Raw genomic sequence first — 15,812 nt, forward strand, 5'->3', positions numbered from 1 at the left:
ATTTTAGGCTTTCTCATATTTCTGACTTATTTTGCTTAGCACTATGGTTTCAAGTTCCATCCATTTTCTTGTGAGAGCTTCCTTGCCCAGTGACATTCCTGAAGATTATAGTTAAATAAAAGTAAACTGACTCACATGAGGAATATCATTCTAAATAAGACCTTTGGTTCTATAATTTAATATAGATATCTAGAGTTTATTTTTATAATAGAAGCATCACATTTCAGTGAGCAAAAGGGAATGAAACAGACAAGGTAGTATTGAAGTCGGGAGCAGGTTAGAAGGCAAAGCTATGCTCACCATGTTGTGATTGTCTCTGCATTATTGATAATCTCTGGAATGATTAGGCTTACAAGCAGGAGGGGCCCAGGTTGGTGTACTGGGGAAGACACTGGGATCAGCACGCTAGAGAAGACAGCACTTAGTGATGTCAAAGATCCCATCAGCTGAGCACCTCTGTTCTGCACAGTGAATACTGCTTAGAAACTCCCTCTTCCAAGTCATCCTCCACCCTTCAAGCCCTCACTCCAGAGGTTCACATCCAAGACCTCATACAAGGCACTGAGAACAAAGAGAAATGGAAACATAGACTCTTCCTGGAAGACTGACTAACAGCTCAGATTCTGAGACCCAGCTACAGGGTAAGAAATGCTATTGGGCAGCAATGGGTTGAGAAATCGTGGGCAAGTTCCTTCACCACTCTATGACTCGGTCTCTGCATCTCTAGGACAGAATAATTGACATTCTTAATATGAATAAATAATCATTTATGGGGCTTGATTCCAATTAGTACATAAAAGAACTTAAAATAAAATGCCAGCAAAAAATTATACATATATTCATAGCCACCTATACCTTAGTGAGGAATTATAAAGGACAATTTATGTATATGCCAAACTGAAGTTAATCACAGGCATTATGGATCTCATGAATATGCACTGATACAAGTAATCCTCTTTTTTATGTATTTGGTTGTTATAGGGTCTCACTACGGAGGTCAGCCATATGGTAATCCTCCTTCTTTCAGCCTCCCCAGCACTGGGATTACAGGCATGAGCCACTATGCCTGGTCTTTGTGGCTGACTCAGCCTGCCCTAGGCGTGGGGCTGGCATAGCAAATGGAGCCGGGGATTGGACCACGGTCCTTGCACTTGCCTAAGCTTGCCTAAGCAGGTGTCCTAGTCCACTGAGCTATCTTGCCAGCCCCAAAATAAGTAATCTTAACAGCTTTAACTTCAGTAAGCTTTCAAATCACAAGTGAAAATAATCTGGACAGACTTTGCCCATACATCTCTCTGGGAAATCCTGGCCCAAGAGGAGATGGTAAGGAATTGGGGTTGAGATGAGCAGCCTCTAGCCACAGTCAGAGGTACATACTAAAGTAAGCACAGGTGTTTACTCTTCTGTTATGTGTGGAGGACAAAGGGCTTCCTCACCTTCTTTGTCACTTTCTATTTCAGTAGATACCAACAGATACCAAAGGGCTAAATCAGAAAAGAGAAAGCATTTCTTTAATTCATTTTTCCGTTGGGCTTACAGATGCCAAAAGGCTAAAACATAAAAAGGAATTTCATTAATACTTTTTTCCATCAGGCTTCCAGTCTGTAAGAGCACGTGTAGAACACTGGGGTGACAGCCTGCTATAGGATCAGCATGGATAGCCACATTCTTTGGCAGGAGGTCACCCTGGCTGGGCTACCTCCACAGGATGAGAAATGCAGACAGCTGACCATCACTGGATCATGAAAATGCTCCCGTTGTTTATGAGTTAATCAGAATTGTTCAGAGAGAAAATGCTGTGAGTCGTCTGAGTCTAGTTTTTCTTTCTCATCCCTTCACTCCTTTTCAAGACAGCCAGCTTTCTGATGAAATTCACATCCCAGATAAGACCCTTCCTGCAGGGGTGAGATAGCAGACATCAAGGCTCGGAGACGATGTAAGTTATGACCAAATCAAAACCACTGCTCTGTGTCCTGTCCAACAGAGATATGACATTTGTATTAACATTTGGCTAAGTTTCTCAATTAGAGAATGATGAACTAAAGCTCGTCTTCACAGCGAGGTGACGCAATTTTCCTCCTCGCATGATATTTGCATTGTAAGTCTTTCAGAGGGCAAGAATGACACATTCTTGCCATGTAATACCTGAAAACAGGGCTATCATGAGAGGGAGTCTGAGAAATTGCACAGTGCATATAAATTTTAAAACAGACTGGGTGGGAGCCTGACAGATAAGCAGTCCCTGTGGGGAGTAAGGAACTGTGGGAAGGAATGCAGGTTCTTCAGAATTCCTAAAGTTCCTTACCTCAGGGGTGGCCACAGTATGGTAAAAATAATGCTAGAGGGTCCCAGACTCCTGTCATTGGTGCTCTATAAATGGTGACTTGTGCTTTCTCTGTAGAATTTCATTATTTCCTTAAGCCAGCATATGCAAATGCATTTCATTTTATCTAAACCCAAAATAAAGTCTTCGCATTGAATGGCAATTTTAAAGCTTCAAGATTTTCATGTTAGCCATTTCAGTGCCATTTTCACCCAGCTTGACAGGTGAAAATTCTAAACAGGGAGATACTATTTGGGAAAAATTTCCTCAAGTTGCTTTAACAAAAAAGGAATGTATTTTCTATTAATTCTGAAAAAGCATCTCTCTTAGCTTGCCTTAATTAAATATTTCTTTAATTGAAGTCCTAAAACATAACATTTACACTATGGGGCTTGCAAACATGCTCCAGATTTTCTTGTTAACATTTACACTATTACTTTGCTGTTTTTGCAGCCACAGAAGGGACCTCTCTCCCCAGAAGTACTGTGCCAATCCGACAGCTTGAGCAGACACCTCACCTGCTCTTACAACCCTCAACCACCAACCCATTTTATTAGAGAGCTTTAAAACATCCCTCAAGGCTAGCACAGTGGGAAGCAGGTCGTGAAAAACCTCCATGTATCAAGCCCTGTTTTCTTCCTGTGGCAAGCAGAAGTCCTCTGAACACAAGTGAGGATGGGAACTTTCCACGGGTCTCTAACACCTTTGTGGCACCTTCTCCTTCATCTGGGTGAAAACTATTCTGCCTGTTCTGGAAAGTAATTTTTAAAAAGGACTTTGAGGGTGGTATATCCAGTTAAATGATGTTTTCCGATCCCATCCTATGTTGGAGCAAAAGCACCTGCCCCGCCCCTCCCTCCATCTCTCCACAGGGGCCACACATCTGTGGAGCTCACAGTTTAACCACCTAGTGGCTTATTCCAGGAATCATTGGGCAGCCTGTTTGTATACCTCACAACTATCCCCAGCAGTACCCGAGCAGGTGTCCTTGCAACCAGCCGATTCTCATATGGAATATGTTTAATTAAACTGTCACTTTTATATTTCTTATTGTCTTACAAAATTAATTAAAATATGCAAATTTAATTCATTTTACATTTAAATAATTGGACTAGTAAGTGGTTTAGCTAGAATCTCTACAGCTGAGTCATGTGGAAATAGTTGGACAAAGACTGAAAGGCAGGCAAATGTGTAAGAAAGTTTTCATGTAATGAAAGGTGGGGAGATGGGAGCTCCAGCTATGTTCTGGTTGGAGTCTGTTGGCTGGTGAGCCTGTAGGTGGCTAACTGGAAGCAGGACATCTCATAGTTGGCTGAGGAACACACATGACCTTCTTTGATCCTGAAGTGGTGCAGAGGGACAGATGAGGGAGAAACAAAAGGGCTGACAGTTACTGACCAAGTCAAGGTGATTTTAGACCCTGTTATTCAAGAGGCTGTGGTGGAGCTTCCTGTGCTTCTCATGCGTATCAGAGTTTACTGTCATATATGCCATGACTGTTGTCCAACTGTCTATTTATCTCAGTCTACATGAAGTCTGACACATCAGCAAAGCATACTATTGCACTGCTCAATGAGAAAGCCACTACCCCCCATGGCTCTTGAGTACTTGAAATGTACTTAATCTAAAACGAGATGTGCTACAGGGGTATTATGTGCATTGATTTTCAAAGCCTTCATATAAAAATGGGAAAACCAACCATTGGTAGTGTTTTAATATTGAGCATATATCAGAATGAATACAATGTGGAACATGTGAGATTAAATAAATTATATTGTTAAATTAGTTTCACCTCTTTTTTTTTCATGTATCCAGGATAATTTAAAGGTTTTTCTGTGGGCCACACTTACGGATTGAATCACATACCTATTAGACTGCACAGAAGAGAAGGATTGATATTTTTCACTTTCAGAGATAAGGATTGCAGGTGTTCCCCTGGGAAACCCTGTACAATGGTTTCATGCACAAATATTTTTGTCTTCATCAGAGCAAAGCATTTCATAGTGAGAAGATAACATTTGGGGTTCAGGAACTAGGGGAAAAGACTGGGCTGTTCAAAATATTACTACTTAAATATGGCATATGGATGTTCGAATTAACATGTCCTTAGGTAGAGGTTTATTTTGTTTAGAAAAACCTCTTGAAGTATCTTTTAATTATAGAAGTAAACAGTAGATGACAAAGGTTAAATGGAGGAGTCACTTATCCTGTATTAGAAAACTTTGCTTTTCTGGATTTATGAAATTGTGTGGTATACAGATTTCCCTCTTTGTTTTTTGTTTCTGTAAAAAAACTAGGAGCCACAAACAGAAAGAGGAGGCTAAAATTCAAAGGAAAAGAAAACTGAACACAGTTTCTATAGCTCTGAGGATGAGGGTAACCAGAAGGTAGCCAGCAGGCGGGACGAGAAGGAAGAGGCTGGCTCCTGTAGACACCCAATGTGGGTCAAGGCAGGAGTAGCTGGTCTCCACGCTAAGCCTTTTCTGCCCCATAACTTCTCCCTTCTGTTCTCAAGTTTTAGCACAGTCAGGCACTGAGGCTGGGATTGGCACCTCCTCAGAGAATGAAAGTGAAAAGCCACATCCACATTTTAAGGGTTTGCAGCGCATTCATCAAATCTTTCACTTTTACCCAACTCCTTTGTTGTGCTGTTTGCTTCAAAACATGCTTTTAAAAAAGAACATGAAACTTAACACTTTTAAACTACCCATTATTGTCTTCCATGAATCGTTTTCTGTTGGCTCAAGAATGCAAAACTATAGCCAGTCTCAAAGGGTTGATATTCTTGAAAGGGTAGCTCTAAGATTAAAAATAGCACCATAGTTTATCTTCAGCGGCTGGGGTATTGGTTTACTATCCTCACAGAAACAGCTTTAATTACAGAGCAAAGAATAAACTGGACTTGATTGCTACTTGGAAAGACTGACATTTCAGTCTCTCCCACAAAAATGCCTATTGATGTGGATGCGAGAGAAGAGCAGAGTCAGAACACAAAGGAGCTCTGTGTCACCAGTCCTTGGGGAAGGAGCCTTTGTCTCCCCTGCCTAACGTTTGGATATGGAAGTCACCCAGAGATAAAACATTTCAAACTCAACGTTGTCATTTTCTCAATCTTTTCTTTTTGTGGGTATACTTTAGAAAACATTCCTAGTAAGACAATTGCTGTTTGTGAGATGCCAGAGGAAAAAGGAAAACAAAGACGCCATTCAACAAAACTGACCACATCCCACATTCATAGTTAGAAAAAATATTATTTACAGTAATTATAGCCACATTTTCAACACATCTTGAAAGATGATGATTTAATATTCAAATGGGAAAGAAAAGCTTCTATTTGAATAATTAGTATCACATAAGCCCCTCCTTCAATATTTCTTGAGGTTAGTTAACATGCATCATGTGTACTGGTACATATGAGAGTATCAGAGGTATGAGAGATGGAGAAAGAAAAGGAGTGAGGAGAGAGAGAGAGAGAGAGAGAGAGAGAGAGAGAGAGAGAGAGAACACTGAACACTAAATATTCAGGCTTAAAGAGTTAGGCATTTCCTTTCCTACCTGTGAGAGAAGCTTCATGACATTCCTTTGTGACATGGCCCTGGAGAAGGTAAACATCTGCTATTAGCTAGATAAAGAAGGTTGACAGGAAAGTGTAATGTGTAAACAGAAGGAAGGCCATGTGAAAGCAAGTGTTAAGTACACAGGTACAGAAGACCGATTAAAAGTGGCCAAGGGAGGCGCAGTCCAAACAGAGATCTGCAAGGAGAAATACACCTGGCTAAAAATATTTTCACAGTTTTGACTACCAGTGTTAACCTCTCAGATTGCTGGTTTGAGCTCTTACTTTGCTCTGTATTGTCACATTAAAGTCCTAACAAGATAGAGTGATAAAGGAGAGAGAGAGAGAGAGAGAGAGAGAGAGAGAGAGAGAGAGAGAGAGAGAGAGACCTTTTTCAACTCTAGAGAACACAAAATCAAGAGCATTTTTTAGACATAGTTTTCTAAAATGAGTACAAAATCGAAGCCAAATATAGTCTCTAAGAAAACAAAAAGGCAATGTAAAAGTCTCTAAAGTCAACACAAACTTCTGGAGTTCCTCTATAGAGTGTGGTACTAGAAGGAACACATAAGCACTCTGCACAACACAAATTCACTCCCAGTCAACTTGAGCTAGCTTTTGGCACCATTAAATCCTCATCCTTCTCAAGTGTGCGAAGAAATGTTTAAAATAACTCAGGGAAAATGGCAAAGCAAAATTTCAGATTTCAAAACATTTCAGTATGTAGCAATCCAACAGAGAAGCCTCAAAATCATCATTGGCTAGCAGAATTCCCCCCTCAATCTGTGCAGGACCCTAGGATACAACACAATACAAAGAAAAAGGTACCCCTGCTTTTAGAGGCTATATCAACAATTGCTTCCTCTTAAATTGAGGCACAAAGGATTGCCTACTTTCCTAGATTGTTAAGATGCAAATCTGAAGAGAAATAAAATAATTTTGTAACTAGTAAGCCAATACTGACATTTATAAATTATCTGATGATAAGACCATTTCAATAGTCTGTGAATTTCCTTTTGAGTTAAATGTGTTTCTTGTATGCAGCGTATTGTTGGATTTTGTTTCTTGATCCACTGTGCTAGTTTGTTTCTTTTGGTTGATGAATTGAGAGCATTTATATTGATGGTTATAAATGATATGTATTGGCTTATCTTTATCATGTTATTTTCCTGTTATAGGTTCCATAATTTTTCACTCTTTTTAATTATTTGCTCTGTTTGGTGGTTCCTTTCTGTTGTTCTTGAAGCTGTGATCAGTTCTGTCTCTTTCTAAAGTATTTGTCAGTACTCTTTGTAGGGCTGGTTTGGTGGGCATGATGTTGCAGGCAGCTGAGTTAGATATAAATATTATAAGCAGGCAGATAGGGCTGGGCCCTCAAGGAGACAATATGGAAGACAAGATGATTTTGTGACTTTGGGAGAGACACTGACCCCTGCTGTGGGCCAGGTCTCAAGACAAAAGAATAAACAAATGCAGCCACATAGCTCCCTAAAGATAGGGATCCAGAATTGATATTCTTAATGTGTCTTTCACCTTAAGGACATCTGGAAGTCACTAAACCAGCCCCCAACAGGGAAAGCCCTAGTTCTGTATTAATGCCTGCTTATTGTGCCTGCTTGCTGTGTGTCTCCCTTGCCCATTCAATCCTGGATTTAAACAATTTTTACCTGAATGATTGTGCTGATAATCTCATTTGTTGTCCATAGTTTTGTCTCACCTCCTGCCCATATAAGTGAGTTCCCATGTTCCCCAGCTCATACCCAACTCATCAAATTGTGTTACTCTAAAAATATTCCTGAAACACACAGCTTTGAGAGGCAACCTGCTCAGGTCTCCCTTCTGTCCTTCTCTTGGACAGGAGCTTTCTTCCTCCCCAACAAATATATTCTGCTGTTAACCTCCATTGCTCCCAAAATTCATTTTTCAAATTTATTTATTTATTTTTTAATAATTTTATTGAGAAACAAATGGCAATGAGACAGTTTCAAAGCTAATTAGTAGCACAGTTTCAATAATTAATACATTGCATATTGTTGTCTTAGTGGTTATTCATCGTACAAGATACAGACATGATATCCTGTCCAAACATTATTAGTACAAATCTTTCTTCTCATTGAATTAAGAGAAAGTAGCTGCATATCTATCTTATTTTGTATATATACAGATACAAAATGGTCCTTCATTTGTATTTCCTTTTTTTGTTTAGTTTTGTCAGGGAAGGGTATTCCATTGTCATTTAAATATTTTAGGTGTACGAATTCAGCAAAATATTCCAATATAGTCCAGTAGTCCATAATAGTAGTGGGTTTTCCATAAGACTAGCAATGTCAGAAGTTGTTGACTTGAGCCTTTTACAGCTCAGCATATTAATATGGCTTTACTTTTTATACTTCGTTTTTATACTTTTCTGCTGGATGGTTAAGACCAAGATAAAACAAGACCTATACAACAAGAAATGTAGCTTTTGTATCTGATAGCCTCAAATTCCCTCAGGATTTATCTTGAAATCCTGTACCACAGTTTGTAGATCCTTTGTCAGTGTCAGCCATGTGGATGAGTCATGGCCATTGCTTGACCCATTTGCTCTCTGTGAAAGCCTGAGAAAATGTTTTCTCTCCATGTGACTCTCTTTAAGTACAGTCTACATCATCAATCACTTTCCTCTGTGGCTCCATAATCTCCTTGATCAGAAAATTTGGGCCACAACTGAGTTACATGATATTGCAGTACAAGTTCTCCTATGTCCTGAGTCTTCACTGACCTTGAAAGACTAGGGCCAAAATGTTAGCTTTCTTTGCAGCCCTTCTTTTTCTCTAAATTTTGGTCTGCAAACTTAGGTTGTTAACCCTCCAGAAGAGAAGCTTATCATTATTACCCTACATCTTATGCAGTTAGGTTTATCTTTACTATCTGTCTGAATATCAAACACCTTAGGCATAACATGGAGCAGATATTTTCCATCAAGTATTGATATGTTAACCTTTAAGTCCCTACAGAATATGAAGAACAAAATTAAAAAATGTTTTTAAAAAATAGAAATACACAATTATGTATTTTTACACAGAAGTTTAGAAATCGAACTATATACAGCATTGTAGCACAGTCCTGTGACATTTTTTTTCTTGTCTCTTGTTTTCACTTATTACCCTTTTTTATTAAACAAACATTTACCTGAGAGACAGTATGACAGTATTTGGTATGTCATGACAAGCAGTATGTATTTAGAAGACCAGAATGACAGGCATTCCAAGCATGACCCTAGTATTACACATTGCTATCTTCAGTGCAGTTACTTAGTTCACAGGTATAGTTAGTGAGGGTGAGAATCCTACCAATTAAGTGTTAGTTTGAAAACCTGCTGAAGATTCTCAGGATGATTGTCTTATCCATCTTGTACATATAAATGTATGGCTTTGCCCCTGTTCTGTTTCTTAGCTTTTCTCCTTGCCCTCTCTTTGTTGTCTAATCCTCAAGCTCTCACTTTCCTTTTAATTGTGTTGTATATTTCTATTTTTATTTCTTCTTTTGAGTTCTTATAGTAGAGAGACTATGTGATATTTATATATGTGCATCTGGTTTATTTCACTTATGGGTATATCTTCAAGTGGCATCGACTTAAATATGAAGACTTTGAGTTTATCATTTTTTATAGCTGAGTAATATCCATTATATATAAATACCACATCTTCTTCATCCATTCCTTGGGTGATGGGCATCTTGGTTGTTTCCAAGATTTGGCTATCACAAATTGTGCTGCTATAAACCTAGGTATACATATATCACTATGATATGACTTTTTCAGTTTCTCCTGGAAAATTCATTTTTCAACTTTACAGAACACAAACTCAGCCCAGCTATCTTTCAGGTTAGGATTTTCATTGCCCTATATCAATGAATTTTTTAATTGTTCTTTGCCATGGAACGATCTTATTTTGTCATTGAATTTGATAAATAGTTTTCCATCAATCTGGGTTAGAAATTATTTTCTTTCAGGACCTGGAATACTTCACCCCAAGCTCTTTTAGTTTGATGGTTTGTGTTGAGAAATTTGCCATGATTCTAATGGGCTTAAATTCCTTTAACAAATTTAGTAGTGCTAGAATTATGTGCAAATAGTTTTAAATTTATGAGGCACTGTATTTTTTGAATATGAGTTTCAAATAAATTTATTTTATAGTAGGATAACAAAGTAGAGTAAAAATTGTTGCACAGGGGGTTCACTGCTTTAGTGTAAATTGACAAAATGGTTATCATGAAGTATCATGTTGATTGCTCCATTTTCCTAGATCAACTGACCTCAGAATGTGGGATACCCAGACTTTGTATGTAATGACCATAACATTGAATAGATCAACCTGAGTCTTTCTATCAGGAGTGGGAAATCCTTGAAGGAAAAACAGAATTTCTTTCCTAGGAGAATACTTTGACTTCTCACTTCCTGGAACAGGACAATGAGTCTGAATTCACAAACACTGAAGTGCCATAAGATTATGCAACTCTGGGTTACAGTGGCTCAGATTCTGCCACTTGTATTTTAACTGTGTCCCATCTGTGGTGTTTGGCGTATTGGCACCTGTACAATCAGACAAAAACAGAGAGGATCATGAGAAGCCATCACAGTGATTGTAGAGATAAAACAAATGTCACACAATCCTACTAGGCTGCCAGCTGAGAGGGATCCTATCACTGAATTCATCTACGATAACAACTATTGTGTGGAGTGTGCTGGTGCACACCTGTAATCCCAGCCCTCTGGAGACTGAGGCAGGAGGGTTGCCTGGGAGTTCAAGGCCATTTGGGGCTACATAGTGAGTTCAAGGCCAGCCTGGATTATAAAGCAAGATCCTGTCTCAAAAAAAAAATCATCTTTTTAAAACAATTGTGATAACCCTAAAATAAAACCCTGTAAAGTACATTTGCTTAGTCTATCAGACATTATCTTAGGCCACAAAAATGCTTTTTTAATTCTGTAAACAGCCTTCATTATCTGAGAAGGCACATGTGCTATAATTCATTAACTTTCTATGATTTACATGGCTGGTCTCCTAAAATAAGCACACCATAGGTGCTTGGATGAGATAACTTATCGGCACAGTTTCTCTTCTATGTAGCATTAGTAATTGATATCACAATTTATTATGTGATGTGTTGCATTTGTAAAAATTTAAAAAAAATATTGAACTGAGAAAACCTTCCTTTAGCTTTATATAATGGTCAGGAAGTGGCCAATTAGATCTTGAATCAGGTGTGAGACTTGGGAACATATATATCTCTAATAAGAGAAAGAATGTTGGGATGTGATAGAATATGAAAGCACTTATGGTTTCTCATAAGAGACAGCCTGGCAAAGCCAACCCAGTCTCTACATATACAGTAAGGTTCAGTCATTTAAATTCATCTCCACATTGTCTTACAGGTATTCACCAAAGTGCAGCAACAGAGAATTGTCCTTGATAGCAACCGTCACAACTGTTCTATAATGGAGTTGGATTTTTTTCCCCCTGAAAGAATAGAAAGTTCCTTTCCTGAGGTGGGAAATCTAATGACAGAGGGCTTCCATCATTTTTGTCAGTCTTGATCAAGTCACCCTATCTCAGTAGGCTTCAATTTCCAAATCTATAAAGCAACTGTATTAGTTTCCTTCAAGTACCAAGAGTCCTTGATTGCATGATAGTACCAATTCCAGTGCAATGTCATCTTCCAGACAACGCCAAACAGCTCAGGTATTAAGAAGACGTGGATGTTCAGTCTCCATTTGCCTTGGCCATGGTCCTGCAGGGGGCATGTCATATGCTCCTTATGTGCCATAGATAACTCCTGGTTGCTACTTTGGGGGCAGAAAGAGAAATCTTTCAAGAATATCTTTGAAAGAGAGCATCTAACTTTGGAAAGTAGAAAGTAGATGCTTACTCGTTTTCAGAAGAAGGTATAAAATCCATTCTGTGGTGCAATTAATAGTGCACAAACTAAATGTTCACCTATTTGCTAAGCCAAAGATGATTTACTTCAGTGGCATTTAATAACCAGTATTAATATTTAGATTGTGCTGGAATTTGGATTATTTATCAGTATATTAAGTGCATATAAAATCATGACTTGAATGTGAAAGCTTTCAGCAGAACCTAATTTCTATTTCTTTGTATAACGTTTTGTTGAAATTCTGTGGAAGTTCTGAATTATCTTTACCTCCTGTAACACAATTAGCACTTGTTCATGGCACTAGAAAGGATTCTAGCCCCATTCTTTCTTTACAAGGCAATGAATCTCAGAGCCAAAAGGAAATCCTTTAAGATCTGAGTGACAAGGAGATAGAGGTCACCAATTTGTATTTGTTATAGAAAACAAATTTTGTCTAACTCTGAATGGTACACTGATTAGCAAATAGTTAGATTTCTGGGAGTTGGAAGCAGGATTGTATTTACAAAGTTTACAATAAAAAAGGAAGTTGAATTGTAAATTATGTTTGTAGAGATCATCTGATCATCATCATTTCTGATCATCTCCATAGTCCTAAATACCAAAGGCTTAATATCAAGCTAATGAAGACTGAGCTTTCTAACTTCATCAAACTAACATTGACAAAATTCTCCTTGGACTCTTGGTAAATCTTTTTGTTCCTTTGAAAAAGGAATGGAAAGAAAAAGCAGCCTATTAACTGTACTCTAGAGGAGCAAGTCAGGATCTGATTATAGAGTTTAGTTGTCAAGTTAATTTGTGAAATTTCCAAAATGTTTAAAAGCACACACTTTGAAGTATTGGACTACTGCCCTGGTGAAAGTTTTAGAACTCTTAAGACACACAGATACAGAAATAAAATAGGTAAAACAATGAGAAACATTTCCTGCTATTTGGTGATATTTGCTCCTCAGAATTCCATGAATTTAAGAGGATGAGTTTCAAATATTTCCACCTTAAGAAACTTGGCAAATACTGGAATCAGTTTCTTTCTACTATAGCAAATGATACATGAAAGTATATATGCATTTATGGCTATTCTTATCTGTGTTATTGTGATTTATGTTTCTCAGAACCTGGTCTGCCCTCTTCCATGCTCAAGAAGAAAGTATACACAATGGCATTGATTTCTCATCATTGGTATTCTTTTGAAAAGCTGATTCCTAGTAAAGTTGCTAATGAATTTGTAGTGTCTCCCATGGGGATAAACCAATAATGTGTGGTATTTTAGACACTGTTCCTGAGTATTTCTTTGAGAACAAGACAAGTCAGTGCTTCACTATCTGAGGCTGTCCTGGGGAGTGAGGAATATAGGAATTGTGTGTGTAGATCTTCATAACCTTTGTATAGATGTAAACTTGTTTCAAAATAAAACATTACTTTCATGCTCTTTTCTATCCCTAGCCCTTAACTCACTAAGTCCCAGGAATTGTGATAACTGCTCCACACACCCAATTTCTGAGCTGTTTCTATAGATCCCCGCTGGATGAGGATGACTACAGTAGATCAAATGTCAAAAATGACAGGCTATTATGAACAGAAGGGAACATGGTAATTACTTTTTTAAAACTTTGGTGATATGATCTGGTGTTGGCAGTTGGGCATGTCTTAGAACATTAATAAATGTACTATGGTTGCGTAAGATATTAACCGAAGAAGCTGGGTGAGGGTACAGGACAAGAATTTTTGTGCTATCTTTGTAAGTTTTATACACCTAAAATTGTTCCAGAGTTGAAAAGAATTTTTTATATGTTTTAAATTTTAATTTCCATTAGTATGTATTTACAGCACATAGGGATTCCATTTATTGTGGGGAATTGATGTATAAATCAGATCTGAATTCATTTCATTTCTTAAAATGAACGAGGACAGGAAGTAAAGTTAAATTATAGTTATTTGAAGGTAACATGATACTCTGCATAGAAAACCCCAAAACTCAACCAAAAGACTTCCAGATTTAATAACCAAATTCAGCAAGTAGCTGGATGCAATGTGATACTCAAAAAGATACAGCATTCCTGAGCATAAGCGACAAACTCACAAAGAGAGAAATCAGAGCAACCCTACCCTTCACAAAGACAAACAAGACAATGAGCTACTTAGGAATCAACATAACAAAGAAAATAGAAGATCTAGGCAGTGAAAAAAAATCAGAAAGGATTTCAGAAAACTGAAAGATATTCCTTGGCCATAGATAGAAAGAGACAACACAGTGAAAATTCCATATGCTTGAAATTGTTGTACAAAATTGATTCAATTCTGATCAAAATATCATTGGCTACCTCACAGAACAAGAGAAAATATTCCTAAAATTCATTTGGATTGAGAAGAAATTTATACAAACAAAAGCACTTCTGGATGATCAAGACAAGTTGGGAGTATCACAACCCCTAAAATTAATCTATTAAGCTATTGTGATAAAACTGATATAGTATTGGGGAAAAAAGTGAACAAACAAATAAAAAAAAGACCTGAGGATCAGTGGAACAGAATACAAAATGCAAACACAACCTGAAACACACTCAGCAACCATGCCTTTGACAAAAGAGCCAAATACTGTTGGCTGGAAGAAAGATAATCTCTGTAGCACATGGTGCTGGAAAAGCTGGTTCTCCACATACTGGAGACTAAAACTAGACCTATGTCTATTACTATGCACTAAACAAAAGTCAAAATGGATCAAAGATCTACATATTAACAGAATATTAAATCTACTGGAGGAGAATATAGGTAGAAATCTTGAAGAGACTTCAGGAACAGAGACTTCATGAAAAAAACCCAGACCAATGAGAAATATCATGAAGAATCAACAAATGGGATCTCACCTTATTAAAAAGCTTTTGCACAATGAAATAAGTCACCTACAGAGTGAAAAGACAACCCACAGTGTGGAAAAAATTTTATCTGACTGTGCCTTACACAAAGGACATATCTAAAACATATAAAGAATTGAAAAATCAATTCCCCCCAGATTCAAAAACTCAATCTAAAAATGGTTCGCTGAGATAAATACCCGCTTCTCAGATGAAAAAATACAAGCAGCTAATAAATACATGAAAAAATGTTCAACTTCCTTGGTCATTCTAGAAATGCAAACTAAGACAACATTCAGATTCCATCTTACTCTAGATAGAATGGCTATCATCACTATCCTGAGGAAATCAACCAATACCAATGCTACTGTGGCTTTGGGGGGAAAAGGAACTTGTAACTCTTGGTAGGAGTGCTGACTGGTGCAACCACTGTGGAAATCAATAAGGACATTCCTCAAAACTAGGATTAGAGGTCCCATTTGACCCAACTATTCCCCTTCTGGATATCTTCCCAAAAGAATTAAAAACATCCCATCACTGCAGTATAAGCACATCCGTGATTATGCAGCACAGTTTGTAATAGCTAAAACTTGGAAACAACCCAAACGCCGACCAACCAAGAAATGAGTAAAAAAAAAAAATATTTTTTATACAATGGAGCACTACTCAGCCACAGAAAGTATAAACTTGAGACACATCTAGGTAAGTGAATACGCCCTAAGACAGTACTTTATTTTCTTAAAGTGAAATAAATGGAACACGTGTGTGTAAATATTACATTATTCCTCTCACGTGAGACTCCAGAAGCACAAGTAAGGACAATAAAGGGTATTGTGAACTGGAAAGAAATGGTTCAAAAGGAAAGGGAGCTAGGGAGGGGGAGGAGAAAAAGGAAGGGCGGGAAAAGAAACGAGACAGAAGAAAGATAAAATAGAAGCAAAGATTTATAAATAAGGAAGAGAAGTGGTTCTGAAGGGAGAGGAGGGGATTTTTTTTTCTTCTGTACTTAGGATAAGGCTTACAGGGTCTACAGATCGAACTCATAGTGATTCTCCTGTTTTCCGCCTCCTAAATGCTGGGATTACAGGTGCATGCCACCCCGCCCAGTCTCAATCGCTGTCTCAGCGCACCCCGCGGGCGGGGCCAGCGCAGCGCGCAAAGGATC

The sequence above is a fragment of the Octodon degus genome, unplaced genomic scaffold (assembly GCF_000260255.1).
Source record: "Octodon degus isolate 3935 unplaced genomic scaffold, OctDeg1.0 scaffold00044, whole genome shotgun sequence".
In the NCBI taxonomy this organism is placed as follows: domain Eukaryota; kingdom Metazoa; phylum Chordata; class Mammalia; order Rodentia; family Octodontidae; genus Octodon; species Octodon degus.